We start from the raw sequence: 20778 nt of genomic DNA, 5'->3' as shown, positions 1-20778 counted from the left end.
TAATGCCTCCCGAGGTGAAAAGCTCCTGTTCATGCCATGGAAGAATCTTTACTGACAGCAGCTGTTAGCAATGGGCACCACTTCTCTGCAGTATCTCAAAGCACATGGTAATTAGAAAAATTGTTACATTATTCAAGAAAAAAACGGCTACTGGTACAGATAGGCAGAGTTGATGTGTTACAGTATGAAGTCCCTTTTTCCACCTGCTCAAGTGTGACAAGCAAATGTATTTTAAAGAATATAAACTGTGGCAGCACTGGATGACAAAGTGTTTAAAAACATGTTAATAGTCTTTCAGACATGACCTATTTAGCAAGAATTAAAAATAATAAAAAATTTGGAGTTAGATATTTTTAGATATCGTGGGAAATGACCGCATCAAGTAAGAAAACCTCCTTGAAAGATAAAAGGTAGGTTTTCTTTCACTTTTGAATGAGCTTTTTCCTTTGTTCTCCAGTTTTACCTTTTCTTATCCATTATTGCTGCCTTCATGAACATGTGAGGAGCAATGAAATCATCAGTAATATCAGAATGAAGGAAGCGTATGCACAATGCAGCTATCGCCGGCCATCACATCCCTCGCCGTTCCTCTCCAGCATTGTAACTGAACAAAAGTCCTTCTGTTGCTCCCCAGTATCACTAAAAATGTTAATAATATTTTACCTTGTAGATAACTGATTAGTGTTTAGTTTAACATCTACTTTAATAATGTAAGCATACTGTACAATTAAATTGCAGTAGTATTTTGCGATATGTGGAAAAACATTATGAATATGCTTTGGTATTTATAACGTTAGTCACAAGTTGATTTGATAGTAGGAGGAATGTAGTATGTGACGCTCAACAGTGACAGAAGCTACAACAGCCACATCTGTATAGATATTCTGTAGTGCTACAAAAGCATTTTGTTTCATGACGCTGACATTCAGAAATGCATATAATCTAACTACAATAGATGACATATGTTAACTTCTTGTGACCCACAGCCCTTGCAGAAGGTGAGATTTGGCAGTGAAATATTTAATAGATCTCAACAGCAGTGGGTCAGGATACACAAATCAGGCAATTAATCATGTTAATCTAATTTGTTCTTACAGCTTAACTCTCTGTGGACGCTGCTAAGCCACTAGCTTCTATTGCTGCCTGTCCTTGGCAGGAAGAGCACATCCACTTGGAAGAAAGTCGACTGCAATTCTTTCTTCATTTTCATCTCCTTACCTTGTCTTGGACATTATTGCCATCTGTCTTGACTAGATGGATCAATCGAGTGTAGCCTTGGGTGCCATTGTTTGGTTTATGTTTCCCTTACAGAGTGCTTGTGTAGACAATCACAGCTGTTAATGCAGTGGACTGGAGTTTTAAACCTGTTGCATATCCTTTTCAGCTCACTGTAAGGTAACCTGTTTGACCGAATTCACACTGACCTGGCAGGTGAAAATATCTGTCAGAAACTCAATTACAGAACTAGATTTGGGGAAAAATAATTGGATGCTAGTGAAGGTTTCCAGGAAGCTAATTCTTGAAGGAAGCACTTTAGGGTTTTCCACACATATGCATACTTAGGGCATTTAAAAAAAAAAAAAGCTCCCAAACTTGGTATTTATAAACCTACTTATATAAGTCTATATTTTTCTAAGTTCTAGGAAGTAAAAATAACTTTGGCATGTTAGGTTGAAGGGCAACATACCTGTAAGTAAGTTTTCTCTATAGCAGAAGCTTGCTGGTGTTTGTTGCTTTGGTTTGGGGCAAGGAACATGAGTGGGTGCGGCTTTCCACGGTGGCGGAGGTCCCCTCTTCAGTATAGAAGATCGTAAGGGAAGTGGTAAAACTACAAGTGAGGGAGTGATGTCCTGGGACCTCAGAGAAAGACCGATGACAGATCTGAGGAGGAAATTCAAGCCATCTGGTCTTGGTTAATGTAAGCCACCATGCCCCCCCTGCCCTTTGGACAATCTGCCTATCTTGAGTAGGTGGATCCATTAAGTACGTCTCGTACACTGTGGAGTCAGCGTTAGAGGAGAGAATACGCTGCTGGAGACGGGCCAAGTTCTGGTTCCAAATGTTTATGCGTCTTCTCAGCTTTCATGGTTTCTCTGGTGATTGCTTCCGTATATACAAAATCTGACAAATAATTGCAGTTTGAAGGGCATGCTTAATGGAGGTCCATAAAAATGATTCACAGGCAACTGTAAACTGAACTATTACACTAAAGGATAAAAAGCTTCCTTAATGAGCTGTACAAGACAGTTATTGATGTATTTATGAAAACATTCGCAAGTACATGCAACCAGGGGAATTCAGAGATAAATATTTAAAGATCAGCTGGCAGTTTTCACATGTAGCAAAACTCCAGTTCCTCTGTAAGGCAGTAAATTTTTTAAAAGTATATATTTATTTGATTTGTAACAAAAAAGAATTGAAACTTGCATTAAACCAAGATATTTTTCTTTGTAATTGTGTTTATTTCTATTCAAATGAAGAGATGAAGCATGGAGAAAATGGGCAGAGGAGGTTCAGAATATTCGTAAGGTAAACCAACCTTTTCTTCTATTGAAATAATTTATTAGAGTCATGTCACAGAACTGTATTTAAGAGGATGAAATCTAACAAGAGTTCAGAGTTTGATTAAGTTTCTTTTCATCCTATCGTTGTTGTACACAATTAGGTTATTCAAGTGTGATCTTTAAGTGTTCACGTTGTGATTCATAACCTTGTTCTTCACACCCCAGAGAGAAAAATTGGTCTATTGTTATGAATCTGATTAATATATGGATCAGTGCATGCCCTTTTAATGTTTATTATACACATCCACTTTTAGTTTGGATAAATGCTTATCTCATTGTGTTACTTGCTCTTCGTAGGCATGCTGTGTTATTCTCTGAACAAAACTGTAGAAGCATTTTAAGTATTTAGGGCTGACACTTGACTTGGCATTACCTTGTCAGTTGAGATTATTTTTATTCTTGAATGGTTTAATAATCAATAAGTTTTAAACAATATGATTTTCCTTAGGATTACAGCTGCTGTGTTGTGCAACTCCTCCTGCCACAAAGAATGAAGATCTGGCTCGTGTTATTAAATCAGCTTTATAACTTTTATTAGATGTACCAATTTCTTAAGTTAATTGCACCGCAAGGGCTATAGATGGAGGCTGGACTAGTGGATATGTTTCCTTGAAAAGGTGGAGAAGGGGTGAATGAGGAAAACGGGTGACAAGTTAACCAGGCTGTGCAAAACATTGACAACAGACTTACATGTTGCTCATGGGTAAAGCTATTGCTAGTGCTAAAGATTAACAGTAGAAGAGTTTCAGTCATAGGGTCTCTTCTCCAGTGTCAGGAAGGTTGCAGTGAAGCTGAATTTCAGCCCAGGTGATGATGCTTGCCACGTTTGCACTTCTAAAAACATGGAGTATATTGCTTGGCTAAAAACATTCATTAACTTCACAGATGTCAAGGAAACATTTAGTAGCCTCCACTAAGACTTGTGCATCTTTAGAAGTTTTGTTCAGAGAATAACACAGCATGCCTACGAAGAGCAAGTAACACAATGAGATGAGCATTTATCCAATCTAAAAGTGCGTGTATATGTATTGGATTTTAAGCTTTTTCTAACTTTCTGCTGGGATACGAGGATTTGTTTTTTTTCTTTTTTTCCTTGGCATTATTTGATTGCTTTAAATTTTGCCTTTTTGACTGATACTTCTATTCCACTTGCTCTATTAGGATGCAGCAGTTCTAGTCCACAAGAGTCATTGTGATAATGGCCTTAGAATGAAAGGTGATTTATGTATTAAGGATTGTTTCATTGGAAAATTAGTGTTGGTTGGTTTGTTTCTGTGTGGGAGTGTAAGGGAAGGAGAGTAGGACTAAGAATACCAAACAATGTGATAGTTATGGAAGCACAGGAGTACACTGTATGAATTCTCAAGCCTCGGGTAAATATTCAGTCTGACTCTGTATATCATGTATCTGACTCTTAGTATGGAACAGCCTGTGTTAATTATATCTTAAATCTCTCTTGCACCAAATTGTCAGTGGTTGAGAGAAGGAAATCCATTGATCAAAGCCAGATTTTTTCAAGCAGATTTCTTGAAGCTAGTGTAATGATTTGCAAAAACGATATTTTTATACCAACAGTCACATCATCTCCCTTGCAAGCAGATTATGTTATGCAATTTAGAGCCCGAGTAAGGCTTAATTTCAGTGGATAAACCCTTGTGGTTATTGTGAAAACATTTATGCACTCAAGGTCTGTATCTGATTTCTTGGTACATATGCACAATTAAAAATTTGAAGATTTTGTTTTAAATACAGTTTATGGATTATGCATTTCAACTTTGACAGCCTTTACTCATGCCCCTGTTTTGAAGACTGCACTAATAAACGCTCGCTCAATTTCTTTGCTTGGCTGAGATGCCTTTTGACACAAGCTAGTGGAGGTGCCTTTGTTTCCATCAGAAGAACTGAAGCGTTGTGCATGCAGTTCATAGCGACAAGTCCATATGTAAGAAGGGAAGAATTCCTGAATGATTCTCTGAGATTGTCAAACTGTTTTACATCCCTTGTATTCCCTGCTTTGCCTGTTGCCTTTGGAAGATTGTTACTGTCAGTGCGCGAAGGACCCTGCTCCTCAGATACCTGGATAATATTAGACCTCTACTGTATTGTTTTCAGAAAAATTTTTAGCAGTTCCAGGTGCATTATAACTCAAAAATTACCCTGTCAAGAAGAACTTACGTTGCCTTGCAGCTACTCAAAATGTCATAGAGACAATTATATTGGCCCCTCCAAGGTAATCCTTGTTTCCATTCTGCAGGCTGGAACAATGTGATGTTCACATGGGCAGAGGGAGCCCTGTTAGAACCGAGGTTACACAAGGCCGATACTCCAGAATTCCCAAATCTGTACAGAGCGGATCTTTCCCTGAGCAGCCCTCAGACAGGTATGTTTTAGCTGAGGATGCAAAAGCACCGAGATCCACTCAGATTGGTGGGGTGCCTAAATTACGTCGGACAGCTGTTCTGTTAGAAGAGAGTGCGCACAGACCGTCGTCAGATTTCATCTTCTCTCTGGAAGAGTAGTTACCTTGGCAACTATCGTATTGCATGAGATTTTGGTTGCCAGTAACTAACAGTAGCTAAATCTGACATGTGGTACGTAATACTCAATGCATTTCCTTAGACGGCAAACACGTGATTGCATGAGCAGTTATCCTATTTGCAATGTAATGGGATGAGTTCATGCCAATAGCAGTGCTCACTCAAAATTTTAAGTAGTGCGTTACCTAAAATGGAGAGCTGTACAGTATTACACACATAATCAGCACTTTTGCTGACAGTGATGGTAAGTAAAACCCTCTTCCTTACCACCCTTCACATCTTTAGTCTAAGGTGCCTTATAAAACTTTATTAGTAGAATAATAAGACTGTACGGTTCCTGGAGAATCCTCTTAAAACTTGGATGGCCGGGACTCGGATTAGCTCAAGTTGCTGACTTTTTTTAAGACCTCACATAAATAGAAGAGCGTGTGTGCATTGTGTGAGTTTTCAAAACACTCTAAATAGAGTGTGCAGTAATACCTAGCACTCTTTTTTCCTTCTCCTCCTCTCCAGTCTGGGACAGCTGTAACTTCCAGGAGCATGAATGGTGTTTTAAGGTAAGGAAGGACTTGTTAAGTGCTGACAGATAGCATAACCAGAGCTATCCAGACCTGACCTGTTCTGCAAGCCCTCTGTTGAATGTGCTTGCTCCTTACCACTGCATCTCATTCTCTATGGCCACATAGTTCAGCATAACAAAGCCCTCTTACTGAAGATCTCAGGATTCATAGTTCTTCTGTTGTTTTTGTGGTGATTCTACAAAACTTCAGTAGGTCTTGTTAACGGAGCTGATCAATGAGACCTGTGTAGGAGAATCATTAAAAAGATCAATTCTGCAATGAGTCTAAAGGGTTTTTTTCTGGTGTACCCTTTTTTTTTTTACAGCAGAAACTGCAAAGAATGAGTATTTACTAGTATCAGTGTGTGTTGCTAAGTCATTCCTGAAGTACAAGGGTTTGGATGCAGGTGTTCCCATGAGTTCCGGGTATTCCATGGTACTTGTTACCAACGGTGGCCAGCAGACTTCAGAGACCCATGGACATGTCAAAGCTTTTTCTTTCTGTATATCTTTCATCCTTTTAATATTCTAATCTCTTTATTAGTCTTCCTAGCACATTAATTCATGTAATTCTAATTATTCTGCATGGATTTCTACCACATTTGACATTTGTTTTCAATTTATTATTTGGTAGTTCCATTGTTTTCAGCTGTTCCTGGAGCGGATGGAGTGCACACCTAGAAAAGACTGCAAAGAGAAATCAGTGTCTAAGAGAGCCAAATTCAGACTTAGGTTAACTCCAGTGAGCTCAGGAGAGCTAGGCAACGATTGAGTTTTGCCAAGAAATTTGGAAGGTTGAGCAAAAAATTAGAGATATTCATAGTAGAAAAAGCTGTACTCCTTACCTGGAAAGTTAGAGCTCGGAGTGGTGTTCTTGACTGCCTTTTTTTGCTGAAGGTGTCAGGGGTGGGTTCACCTGTATAAGGAATGCTGATGAGAATAGGACAAGCAATGTGTTTTTTAGGTTTTTTTATAGAAGTTTGAAGAAAGTTCCCCAAAGAAAAAGACGACTCAAAAGGTAATTATTTTGCTTTGTAGTTACTTTTTATTTAATATATTTACCTTGGAGGGGAGCCTAAGATAGCAAAGGAAGAAGAAACCAAGTAGTTTTGCATTTTTCATTTAATGATCACATCCTCTTGTGCTTTTAAAGTGTTGGTGGCTTTGTTCTCATTAAGAATCATGTCTTGAGACAATATAGCAAGTTGTGGCTACCTGCTGATGTGGCAGTTTTCATTTTGTCTGTCTTGTCCTGGCGCAAGCTGCCCTACTGCAGCTTCATTGAACCCTGCCAAAGAATTCTCATGCTGCTACTAGAGTGGGAGATAGAGGCTGTTGAGCTGGGTGTGTGTTTGTGAAGCTGTGGCATCATTGCCTAGCTAATATGCTCATCTCCATAATAAAACACTGATGATAAAGTCACTAAGTACCTTTTGCATTGCTGCATGTGCTGTTATAGCCTGGAGTCTTAAGGAAACACTGAGACAAGTCTATAGGCAAAGTGAAGAGCAGTGAGGGTAGGTTTCTTGTTGTATAAATGCATCTCTTCTTAAACAATGGAAACATGTCAGTATGCTTTTCAGAGCATCCATGGATGTGGACAGGGTTGTTCGAATGTGGCACATGATCAGCACTGTTGCTTCCTGCTATAATGAGCAGACTGAAAACTTCAAAAGGAGATTTCTTGCTGCGACTTGCAGTGTGTGTTCACAAGGCCTGTCAGTCTGCCATTCCCATTTGATTTAGGATGATGAAAGCAGAAGCAAAATCAAACTGAAAGTGAAGTGAGTTTGGTTTGATGGGATCATAACTCCCAGCGCTCTGAGGAAGGAGTGATGGTGCCTATGGCAAGCGTGAAGATACACCGCTGTCAGATGTCACATGGCGATGGACAGGCACCTCAGCACTGGCTATAAATATGGGTAAAAGTGTTGCAAATGGAGGCTAATTTTCAGCTTTCTGCCTTTGTAGCTGTTCAGTTCTGGGACTTCTGGTTGGATCCAATGCAGAGTTGACATTGAACATGTATGTCACTGCTTTCCCAAAAGTTAGGACATCTGCAACTCCAGGTTTTTAGCATTGTATGATTTTTCACAGGTTCAACTCAGTCTCTGGGTAAGCAAATTGCTTCCTATGCATATTTCTAAGTTCTGTGGAGTTTGTGAGACTGGCCAGCTTCGCACCACAAAACAATGCTTGAAAAGGGAAACAATCGCATTTTCCCACCTTTAACACCAGGTTCTTGGGCGTCGACAGTAAGTTATTCTGTTTTGCCCAGGTCTGTAAACAAACTGTATGAAGTTGCTAGCATGAAGAAGTTAAAATGAAATAATTTTACCTTTTTAAAACCTAATACTTTATTCCTAGTAAAGTAGGGACTGCATCCCAGAAACCTCATTCAGTTTTCCAGCTGTCTGTAGAAGGTCCTCTGTGCCCAAAATTTTTTTCCAGCTATATCACTTTTATTTGACATATTCTCTCCCCCTGAAAACTTCTCTTATTCCTAAAATACCAGGCTATAAATGCTCCTGCTACATCATGTTGTACACAGGCATTCGAATCTGTGTTTGTGCTGGCATACTGAAGAGAATAATATCCTTTGCTGTGAATCTGTGAAAATGCTGCGAATGCGTTGTGGGGGATAACATGCACTCAATTATACAGAGCATCTTTCCGAATTCCTACAAAGAGAACAACAAAACTGACAGCCAGAAATACATTAACAAAATTGCACAAAGCATTTGCTCAGTAGAGTGGGATTTTATTCCTGTGCACTGAAGAACAATGACAAACAACATGCTTGGTGTTATATTAATAGGTTTTATTTCACTACAACTCTCAAATCACGTTCTTCAGCTTGTCATGCTTTTGCCATACTAAACCTTCCTGTAAGCCTTTGCTCGTATCTTGCTCATGCGCTATCCCTTCTGATAAATTTGCCAGGCAATGAAACGGGATAGAAATGTTAGGGCGGTACTAACGAGAAGATACGGACTCTTTTAGTGAGGAGGAATGACATTGTGACTCTTGTGTTTTATCTGATGTCTAGCTGTTGAAATCCTACCATCCAACTTGTGAAAAATGTATAAAATTTGAAATTCTTATGTGGAATCTGTTAGGGCACTGTCTAGTTTTTTTATACTTCTGTGATCTTTATTTTTACAGATAGTTCATACCTAACCAGTGTTTGAAAGCTAACAATCAGACTTAGCTTTACAAATGAGTGTGAACCGTGCTATGCAGACACAGCCTTTTTTTTCTTAATGACTGTATTTAACCTCATTTTCCCTGGTGTGGTACTTAAAAATGATTAACTCCACTCTCATTACCTTTTCATGGACAGTGTTGAAACATGTGATGGAGTCTGGTTTTCTCTGCAAGGCTAGGTGAAGTGAAGCCATCTTATTAACAATGGGAGGCTGACCAAAGTTTCTCAACTATGTTGTCCTCTCCTGTATGTCTTGTTTTCCAGACTAAAATCAGTAAGTATAATAAACTTTCCGTAAAGGAAATTTTCCAACAGCCGCATATGCTGTTGATGCTGTAATGCCTGGCTGTTATACTTTTTACACACAAACAGAAATCTGGCAAGTGAAACTGAATTTGTTAGATCATCTGATATTCAAATGGAGGATGACTGAAGCAAAACAGTTGCAGAAATGTAGCTCAGTAAAAATTCCTTCTCCCAGAGCAATGATTTTTGTCTTTGCATTAGATTACAAAACAGCTGGCTTTTAGACTAGCTTGCTTTCTAAATAATGAAACAGCTATCAGTAACATCTTTTAGTTTTAAAAAGCTGCCATTATTTACTCATTATTTATATTTATTAGTTCTTGTGGTGGCTTTCTTAGCCTATTCGGTATTGGAGGTATTTAGTCATAGTTCAATTTTCTGGTTAGGTTACTGTTTTCTCTGTGCTTGCAACAGTGATCTTCAGTGTTGAGACTTCCAACCATGATATCATACTCAGGGTAGGTAATGTCACCTATTGAGGCTGCCTGAGAGTTCCCACTATCAATCTTATTTTCTAGTATTTATCTACAGTAGTTTGCTGTACAGGCTTCTCGTTGGCTCTCACCTGCTAATACTTAGAGATCCCAGTAAAGGGTCTTGGTTTAGCAAGTGAGTTGGGAGTTGAAGCTTTCTTTGTCATCACTTGCAGACTCTCTCACTCTTGTCTGAAATTCCTAATTGTTTTTATTGGACTGCGGCATGTAGAAATCGCCATGGGAATAGTTCTTCAATTCTATACTTCCAGATGCTATTGATGGACTTTTCACTGCTGGACAGAAGGCATTTGAATGATGGTTTGTTGTAGAGTACCTTCTGCAGAGTCGGTCAGCGCAGTTTTGGAAAGCATCTAGATAGCATCATGCATTAGTAATGTAACGACCCTTTCCACTCAGGGCAATTTCTTCACACCTTAAACAGCTTGGCAATACTAACAAAGTATCTTACAGTTCGATACAGTTATGTAATAGAAGTTTTTCTAGTTACATTTCACCCTTTGTTTTCATCACAAAAGCAATCCCAGCAGCTAGAAATTACAGGAAGCCTCAGAGAGAATAGAATTAATAAATGAAGGCAATTGACTCTGGAAGTGAGCTTTCCTTCGAGGCAAGAGCCATTTCAGAGCAGCGTAAAGGCCCACCAGCATAGCTGTGTGGAAGGAAGGGTGCTGCCATGGCTGGTGTATTTGCTCGGCAGGAAAACCACGCAGCGGGGACTGGGCTCTCGTTCTGTGAGCGTGCAAGGAACGCAGAGCCCGACTCATTTACTCGTAAGTCAGACTGCCATCCTTTTTATCTCCAAGTACTATGGGGAATCCTTTGTCATATATATTAATTGTCTTTACCAATCATTGATGTACAATAAAGAGAGCGCAATAAAAAAAGATTTCTCTGCCAAAAAAATACTTTAGAACCTCTAACAGACAACTGGGTTAATTTTCACTTTGGCACAAGCATATTCCCTGAACAGGCACTTAATAAATTCAGAAATACCTGAACATGTTTTTTAGAAGTATCCTTCTGACAGGAGCTTGCATGCTCAAGTGAACAGTGAATACAGGGCTTTAGTAAGGGTACCTAGGTAATTCATGTCATTAAGATTTCTTTCTTTTCATTTACCGTATTTATAACTGGCAGCGATTTCCTATTTTGCACTTTTGCTTTAAGAATGACTTTTAAAACAGCCAGTGTCTGTTCTATAGGGACCTTTTTCTCTGTTTATACTTGCCCTTTAAATGTATAAAGTAGTCTAATATAAATGACAGCTTTTGGACTTCGCCCTAAATACACAGCAGTATAAGCTATTTTACTTTTGTTCCTACAGTCACCACATTTATTATAGCTCTTCATTTTCTCCACACTAGATTTCTTGGATTTTACTTGGATTTTACTTATTGGTAGCGGTGTTTCTGTGTGTCTGTGGAAGAACACTGATCATTTTGCCTAAATCATCACTGTTTCTTAGTGCAAGGAGGAAAAAAAAAAAATCTAATTTTAACAAATTGTAGCCAAAGGTCTTATAAATGACTGTTGCATGTTGATGAGTTACTGCAATTAACTGAGGCCCTGATCCTGTAAAATTATTCTGTGGGTACATTGCTTTATGGAGATGCCATTTACATTAATGGAACTTTTCAGATTGTGTGAATTTAAGCGCACACAGATTTTTGGAGAATCGGGATCAACATTTTTAGGTGCTGCACTTCGGTATGCTAATATCGAAAGGGATTAATATGCTAATATGGAGGGGATTTTATATCCATGTTCTTAATCCTGCACTGGGCATGCTTTATGGGTGTACACTCTTCCCTGTGGACCTGCAGGAGATTTGGATGCTCAGAAGATGTGATGCCAGAGTCAGGGTGTGCACGCAGTGTATCCCTCTCCAGAGGTCATGTAGTTCAGCACGCATCTCGCGTGGTGATATCAGATGATCAGCATGTTTGAACACTCATCTGGTGTACAACTCTCGATTCCAGTGAGGTAAGACTAGTGACCTGAAAATCAGTTGTGTCTACAAAAAAATTTATCATGCACTCATAGGCAAAGCAAGTCCTTCAGCTGTAGCCGAATCGCAGCAGCCGCGGTGCTGAAGCTGCTGACTAATACATGACACGACTGCTGCCAAGACTGTTCTGCTCATTTACAGAGGTCGGGGATGACTCAGAACAGCACATGTTCCACATTAGTGCCCAGAGGCAATTGCTGTTTACATCATGACAATGTCAATTATCACCTACAACACTCCTGCAAGGAGTAAAATGGCACTGACAAAGATGCTATTATTTGGCCATTTGCTTTCCTAGTCCTCTGATAATGTCAGTGTCTGACTGCTTCTCTGGTGATGCTTTTAAGGCCATGATGTCTTGCAACTACAGCGTGTTGAAAGCTACAGCTTCTCCCGCTGTGTGCATGTGTCTGCATGGGGAAATGTGCCGTTTAAAGAAAAGCTCCGGCCACTCTGTGACTTTTCAGATCAAGCAACGTTGTAATTCTGCTGGAGAAGCTAAATAGATCATTGCAATGGAGTAGCCAAATCAGGGTTTGACAGAGAGAAAGGGTGCGTGCACAGGGGAGAAAGTTTTAGCATCTGCAGTTGTTATATTTAAATCTTAGATAAATTGTTAAATAGGCCAGTTTCAACACTGCTGCAGAGTTTGCAGATGACCGCTGCTCTGTGGCTGTAGGCCAGCCATCGCCCATGCTGCTCTGATGAAAGAGGGAGAAATGTTAGCGTGACTCAGTGTGACTCAGGGATCCTTTGCTCTCCAGGGAACAGTGGAGACCAGAGGTGACAATATCGAGTTCAGTCTCCAGGTTTCTAGGACAGCTTCAGTGTCAAGAGCTGGGTAGAAGAGCTGTAAATGGGCTTACACACGGGTCTTTGTGCTGCATTACTGGCTGTGACTATGTTTTATGTACAAATGCTTGTTCCTTTGAAGCTGGCCTTTACATCAGCCCTGTTCCTCAGAGGTGTCCCTCTGAATTTCCACAACTGTTGCTAATTGGTGCCACTTTGGCACTGCTTTCGGGAGCAGCAGGAAGGCAGCGGGTGCAGCCAGGCCATTCCTTCAGGCTGCGCTCGGCGAGCGCTGGCAGGGGCTGTGCCTACTGCTGTTTGTTCTGCCCAGAAAGACTTCCTCTCCAGCAGGACAGAAATCTGGCACAGCTTTATGACTAAATTTGCTTTAGGGAGATAAAAAGAAAGAAAGAAAAAGCTGACAGCTTTATTTCTTGATTAGTTTTGTATTTGGAGCATGTACTAATGATGTATTTAACAGAAAATCTGGAGCAGGACTGAGTTCGTTGAATAGTTGTTTCCCTACCGCTGGTGAAGATATATTTTTTTTCCCCTCAAGTGCATCCCATCTTGCCTCTAAGGAGAACTAGTATAACTTTTTTCTGTGATTTTCCATTTGGAAAAAACTGTTGTTGAAGCATAACTTTTCTTCATGAATCTCTTCCTTTCAGTAGGAGATTGTCAACTTAAGAAAAATTGAAAGAAACTAATGATGAAGTCAAAAAATTTTATTTGATCATTTTCAAAATAGCAGATTTAGGGAATTTATTCCAAGACAAATTTATTGCTTATGTTTATGTTGTTACATGGTCAAAGAGAGTGGAAACCAAAATGAATTCCCCTGAAGAGTTTTTTAATGTCATAGCAAATGTTTTTATTCTTTTGAATTGTAATAAATCTGCAACACATAAAAATTGCAGACTATCCCGTAAAATTGCAGGGTTTTGTTATAGTTCTTACTTGTAACAGGGATGAATTTTACAAAGATGTTTTTTCCCCACACAATTAAAATAAGATTTTCTTTCTTTGACCTTTGGCTTCCCTTTCCAGAATGAAGGCAGGTGTAAAGCAAATACGAAGGAGTAGTGGGCTAATCTTCTGGACTCGGTGGCATAAGCTATCTGTTGATGGGCCGTGATCAGCCAAATAGTGCTGCTTGTTGGAATAGTGAATGCTTATGCAGTGTTCTCCAGGACAAAATTCACTAAACCCACTGACAGCCTGAAGTGAACTTATATATGGAATTCTGCTCCACAAAAAAAAGTGTCAATCACATGAATTGCTTATGCCACAAAATGTTGCTTGTTGATAGTGGCATTTATAAAGTTGCAAGGGAAGTTTTTATCCTTCTCAGTGATTAGGGCTGAAAACCTAATTATAACATGTTATAACATCAAGTGATGCATTCCTGCAGCTATCGCTCCCTTTGAACACCCATAATTGACTGCAGAAGCAATCACAGTTCTTGTTGTAATAGAAAATAGCAACATGCTCTGAGAACCTTGGTGAAAGAAATTTGAGATAGCATTGTGTAGCAGCCCCCCTCACTGACCTCAGGAAGGCTTTTGATGCTGAGCTAAGGCAGAACTCACTTTCAGCCATTGTGGTAGAAGAATCGGACATTATTATTATTGTTTTAAAGCCAAAATGGACAAGTGAGGCCTGCAATTTACTCCTGGCTGTCAGCGCATGCAATGAGGTTACTTTCCCTTTCATCTCGGAATAACCTAGAACTCAGCTCATTTTGTTGTCTGATGAATTTACCCAGACAATGAATTTACATTAAACAGTGGCAAAACCTGGTCTATAAGGAAGTCAGTGTTCAAGGATGATTATTGCTAGCACAAGGAGTTACAATTTAATAATTATCAGGTATTTGTTGTGTTAGTGCTATGGGAGAAGCCCAAGTACAGAATACAGGATTATTCTTTTAAAAGGACGAAGCTCAACTATTTCATTCAGATTTTTAAGTGGGTCAGCCAGAGCACAGATGTTTGATGGAACAGAGATGACTGGTTAATTAAATTGCACAGGAACACATTCTCTAGCCGTGTTCTTCAAAACAAATGTGCCAAATGCTAATCAGAGGAATTGGCTCTTTAGATACTGTCATTGGAGCGCTGGGTTGCTGATCTGCCATGAAAGAAGAGATCACAGAAAGTGCGTGTGTAATTCTGGAACTATTAGAAAGTTCCCTACTCTGCCAACTTCTATACAAGTCAGTGTAGTCCTTTCCCCTGCAAAGTTCAGGCCACGTCATGGGACAATCTTTGGTTTCATGGGTCAGCAAAACTTCTGGGTTAGTTCCCAGGTTGGAGGACTAGGGAAAATAAAGTTTCATTCATTTAGTAGCCTAATAAGGACTCCTGTCTATATTATTTGCAACAGCGCGCCTTCTTTCTGCTATGAGACATGCTGCAGAAGCCACATTGCAGGTCTGCATTGTAGTTTTTGTTCTTACATGTTATCTTCCTGAATGAGGATGACAGACTGAATCTTCAGAAAACTTTACGAAAGAAAAACATGCTCTCATGCTTGTGCCAGATTTATTGTTCATAAATTGGGTTAGTTTATTTGAATAATGGGCTTAAGTTACTTGACCCACCTGGCCAGAAAGAGCTAGTAATGGAAAAAGAGCTCTCCGCATTACATGCAAAATTCAACTTAGTTTAGGCTGAATACTGTGTGACTTTACCTATGTGCACAGGCATTTGGGTTGGTTAATAGACTTCTACATTTCTTCCTTAATTGTGTCTGCAAGACAAATCTTCAGATCCCACAAAAAGTAATCTCTTTGCAACTTATTATGATCTAGATGTAAAAAATAAATGTAAAAAACCAACCAAACAAACAAAAACCCAAGAAAGATTACAATTTTGTATGTTATCTTTTACACCAACATAAGAGGCTCAATCAAGTCCGAGAATCTTGTTTGCTTCCTGTGTTCAGAGAGAAAATACATTTTAATTATACACAGAAGATCATGAGCCATGCTGTATGGTTATGGCACATGACTATAAATACGTATTTTGCTTAGAATTTTTCAGTTCTTAAGATAGGAAATTTTCTCAGTGTTTTATTTATGAATGAGATCATGGTTACAGACTAGGACATATTTAGTGTAGCTAAATTAGTTTATTAGACCTCAAGAAAAGTTGAACTAAGGGAACAGGTGTAATCTGTTCTTTTTCATTTAAAAATGCTTTGTGACTTTGATTTTGCAGACAAAAATCACTGAAGTTGGATTTCAGCAATCCAGGTTGAGTAAGAGTTAACAAAAAGATTCTGTGTAAAAGCTGAGATTTAAGATACCTATATAGGGGAATATATACTGTGTCCTTAGCCCTGTGTGCCTCAGAAAGTTGTTCTTATAAATATACCAGAAGGGGAAAGAATATAGACACTTTACAGAGTTTGTGTGATCTCTGCCTCCAATACAAGAATCACAGGTACCTACACTGTGCCCCTTATGGTGCAGGGTTTCGGTGTGGAGGTTCTTTTTTTCCCTTGCTACCTTCAGCACTCATTTTGTCAATCTGAACACTGTGAGCTCTTCATCCCACAAACTTGAATAGTCTTTTGAAGTATTTACTTTCAAAGCCTCCAGACGAAGTCAGTATTTTTTTGTATTGTTTTGTAGGATTTTTTCCATATCATAATTTGGATTTTTAAAAAAATGTGTCTATTCTTTTTTTTTTTTAAATGTTTCTATTCTGTTTTTTAATGTTTCTATTCTAGATGGACTTGGTAGTGATAGGTTAACAGTCGGATTCAATGATCTTAAGGGTCTTTTCCAACCTAAATGATCCTATGATTCTATTTAAACAGCTGTATGTGACCTGTACAATTTAATTTGTGTCCCTAATATCAGTGGGGATGTGTGAGCCTGAAATATTGACAATTCCGTTGAATATATGTGGATTTAGAAGAATAAGAAGGGAAACAGCCAGTTACTGTGTGGTATGTCAGATGCTTTAGTGTCTGGATGTGTTTTGTTCGCATCTAGAAATCACTCTTCCAATCCCACCTAAAGGAGCCAAATATATAACTCACACCATGTCATGTGCCATAGAAATATGGGACAGCTGTTACTCCAGGGAGCTCCTAATGGAGCTGGGTTAGTAACAAGCTTAAGATTAAGAAAACTGTGGCAAATTTTTCCATAGTGTTTGTGAGCTACTTGGGTTCTCCCTGAAACCCATGGGGCCCCTGGAAAGCCCCTGCAAAGACCGTTTCTCTTGGCACTGTTATTATATTTGATGTTCGTTAACTATGTCACCGATTCATAAGAAATAGTTACAGACTCTTAGTCATTGTGGTCTTGAACCAGTCTGGAATTGGGTATTAGTGATGTGAGACCTTACCTGCTGCATGCAAGTGGCTTTTAGTACTTTCTAATCCTTGGAAAACTTTTAAAGATATAGGTGATCTAGTCACTTAATATGAGACCTGACTATTTATCTGTTGAATTGCTTACCTAAGGTAGGCATTTTTGACTGTGAATTCTGCCTGATTGATTTATGAAGATATCAAATGGTTACTTTTAGGCTTGTTTTCCTTTTTATACCACTGTCCATTTCCAAAAGCAATGGTATTAAGACAGTATGGAAAACTATTAGAGCTGCACAGTTCAAGCATCATTTTACAAAGTATTGTTTCTGCACCTGTAATTTCTAGATAAATTTGTAAATGTTCACATATCTGCTTGAGGGAAGCTCAGTTCAACACTGAAATAATTTTTTTCTTTTTTTCCTTTTTTTTCTTTTTTTTTTTCCCCCAGAAATGGCAATGAAGCTATACCTTCTTCATTTAAAATTTTTATTTTGGGAGGAAAATGTGCTAGAAGTTAAACTAGTGTGCAGCACAAAGGAAATATTTTGACTGTGTTAAATGTTTGTGAAAAATCCTAGTTAGCTTTACTGGTGCTAGGCAAGATCTTGGAGATACCTTTCAAAGGATGTTCAGTTTCTGAAATGAATTGGGTCAGAGACATTCTGACATCAATAAGTATGAGGGAGTAAATAATAGGTATTATTTGCACAGGGGAAAATGATTTGAGTGTAACCTAATAAGATAATATGGAGAAATTAAGTGGTGAAAAGATTTTGATTTAACAGCAAAAACTGCATGCTGAAAATTTGCCTATTAATTTAATTTCACTGCAAGTTCCCTGTGAAACTTTAAGTCTCAGGGGGTCATTTGTCAAATATTCAGTTAATGTTTCATTAAAAATAATTTAAACTTGCGGAGAATGTAACTAAAATTTGCAAGTGCACACTATCTCCCCCCAGCTTCACACTGTCTTGACCCTTCCAGCTAACTTTGGCTGCTGCTCATCAAATATTGAGCAGCTGTTAGTGTAATTGCATTCACTCCACATCCCTATAAAAGATAATCAAGTCTGGGCTAGCCAGGCAGGCCAAGCAAACAAGAGGAGCTAAAGAAAAAAACATAAACAAACAAACAAAAAAAAAGAAGAAAAAGGCCATTTCCAACATGTTGCATCCTGAGCTGGGATTAATGAAGTTAACTGTCACTTTTCCTTGGCAATTATCTCATCCATGCTGTTCAGAAGGCCACAAGGAAGGTGAAAGTTCAGTACCAGCTTAGGAGTTTTTTTGATGCTGGTACTCCTGGAGTTTATCAAAAAGAAAATATGAATTAGAGCATTTAAAAAATAAAGATAAGCCTAGTTCTTGAAAATATTTAAGAATATTCAATAGCCCTAGTTGAGAGTGGTTCAGAATGAGAGAGACAATGGTGATGGAGTTGAGAAGACCTGCAGGTGTCTTATTTTAAGGGCACACCTGTGAGAAGTGTGTGTGTACAAGGCTGCTCCTCTCCTGCCCTTTTTATTGTATGCTAAGTTAATGGATATTTAAGAGGAAGAAATTATTTTTTAACACTATTTCTAAATACTTGGGTTGATATTTTCTAAGACTTAGGTGTAGGCATAACTTTAATTTTAGAAACACTGTGCACCTATTTTAATGAAGATACTTCATTTTCTGACCAGGTGGGTGAATTGTAAGCTCTTTCAAGAAGCAAAAACCCTGTCAAAGGTCACAAATGGTCTTTGATACTTTTGCACATAAATCGTAGTTTGTATATATTTATCCCATTAGAGACAAGCTTTACTGGCATGATTAGAAACTATTGTACATGATTTTGGTGGTAATGCATTAGCTAAAATGTATTTGGCCTGATTAACACCAGCTGAACTTAATTTATTACACATATGATTAGGACTCAAATGTGGTGTTTTGTCTAGTTTCACCAGTGTGACTGGGAAGAGCCTTGCCCAGTATGGGTTAGCCTGGTGCACGGCAGAGCCTTCAAGAAAACTGTCGTGCCCACTTAGCGTCCGTGAACAGGAAATCCATTTTAGCAGATCTGGAGAAGTAGCTAGCGGTAGTGCTGTGACAATTTCAATTAAAGGTCTGAGAATGGTAATTATGTTTACATACCAGCAGTCTGATTAAATGTAAACTAATTATGTGAAAAGCTTAAACTGTGACCTGAATTGCTCTTGCTGAATCACAGTTGAATTTCAGCAGAGTTTTTGGATAACATATTATCATTACAGAAGCTTTCTTTTTTTGTAGATGTGTAGGATATTACCGATATTACTGGGATAATCTGACCTTCCTATCCCTACTTCTTCCATCCAGCTTCAAGCATAACCTGTAGCTATTTTTGGATTCAGCTCCTCAAAACCCTATTCATAAAGCAAGAGATATTCAGTTCCACTAGTACAAGAAACTGAGGAATATGAAATCATTGTGCAGATAATTTGTCTTTTGAAGTAAATATGAGTTCAGAAGGATTTGGTATGCTGGCTTTAGAGGGACTCGGGGAGGTGGGATGTGGCCAGTGCCTGTGCCCAGCTCTCCTCGCTGAACCCTCTCAGTGCTCTGGGAAGCAAGGATGATCCTTGTGGCCTGTTGTGCAAGTTGGTCAGCTGAGAAACAGAGTCTGTGACCCTCTCAAAGCCACATGAAGCAACAGCTGAGAGAGGCTTTAAGATATTTTAAGGACCAAGTGCACAAATGGGTACTGTAATCCTAGAGGACATCTTCTCCAGAAGAGAGATCAAAAGCTGCTTAACGTAATCTACAGTCTACCCTGTGCTTCAGTTCAACTAGTGATCTAGAACAAAAGCCTTGAAGACTTACCCAGTGTGTATGGCATCATGATCTGGCACCAATATAAACTGCAATTCTGAACCACTAATAGACAGCAAAATCACAGAATCGAAGAATAGTTCAGGTTGGAAGGGACCTCAGGGGATACCGATACCTGGTCACCCTCTCTGCGCAAGGCAGGACTAAATTCCATGTTAGATTAGGTTGCTCAAACCCTGGAAGTCCTCTAAACCACATTCTCCCTGTACACTATTGTAATTCCAATGTTTCCACTAGGGGACAAAGCCCACTGGGTTTGAACAGAAAAATATCTGCATCAAAGTGTTGTCTGGTTCACATATCCTTTTGATACAATATAAATCAACCTCAGAACCTGAACCACAAGCCTGAATGCAGCATCCCATGATCCTTTCATGGGATTTCAATATCAAGATCAAAATCCATAGAAAAACTGAGCTGTTTATCCAACACTGACCATCATCACAGAACTTCAGATTTGCAAATTGTATGTCTTTTATTAATACTTATAAAAATGTTAACAAACGTGGCAACAAAGGAACAATTAAATTCAATTAGAACTGATTAATGTTATGGTACTGTGAAAAGATTATATCTTCTCAACTTGAATAAGTGATTGCTCTTATGGTTAAAGGATGACAATGCTTCCAGTTCTAAAAATGTAACATTCTAAATTGATCTGTGACTTTTTCTGTTCCTAGTCCAAAATTACCTGCAGTGGTTTTGTTTCTGTTCTCCAAAGGACTTCTACAAGAGCTGCTCCAACTGGTTGCTTGCTTCCATGTGCTGTAGATTACAGACAATTCCCATAGCAGAAAAAAATCACAGCAAATTATCTTATTTTCTATTTTCTTCTTTCTACAGGAATTTATTTCTGGCTTTATTCATTGCCTACATGGAAGAGAAGACTGGCAGAAACATTCTGCGGAAATTAAATACAACCACATCTCAGTTTCTTTTTGTAGTTTGTTTCCAATATTATGAGTGTTTAAACATCAGTTAAAATACCTCTGTATCTTTTCAAGTGTTTTATTCATTCTTTAAGCTCAAACCTCTGAATTATTTCTCGTGTCTCTACTTTTCTCATCAGAATTACTGGGAATTTCTGGACTGCTGGAACAGCATTTATTGGGGGGGAGGCAGG

At 38.7% G+C, this 20778-nt stretch overlaps 1 long non-coding RNA gene across 1 annotated transcript in view; it reads left to right on the top strand.

The window, feature by feature from the left end:
- The first annotated feature begins 949 nt into the window (after nt 1-949).
- The window catches only part of LOC142086307 (uncharacterized), an 85447-nt gene continuing 65618 nt past the window's right edge, over nt 950-20778 (top strand). The window contains exons 1-5 of the long non-coding RNA XR_012675079.1: nt 950-998; nt 1098-1395; nt 2481-2529; nt 4819-4944; nt 5615-5658. This is a non-coding gene — a long non-coding RNA (uncharacterized LOC142086307). The remainder of the gene's footprint in view (nt 999-1097; nt 1396-2480; nt 2530-4818; nt 4945-5614; nt 5659-20778) is intronic.

Source organism: Calonectris borealis, chromosome 10, assembly GCF_964195595.1.
Source record: "Calonectris borealis chromosome 10, bCalBor7.hap1.2, whole genome shotgun sequence".
NCBI lineage: Eukaryota > Metazoa > Chordata > Aves > Procellariiformes > Procellariidae > Calonectris > Calonectris borealis.
This window is presented reverse-complemented; position numbering and strand designations above follow the sequence as displayed.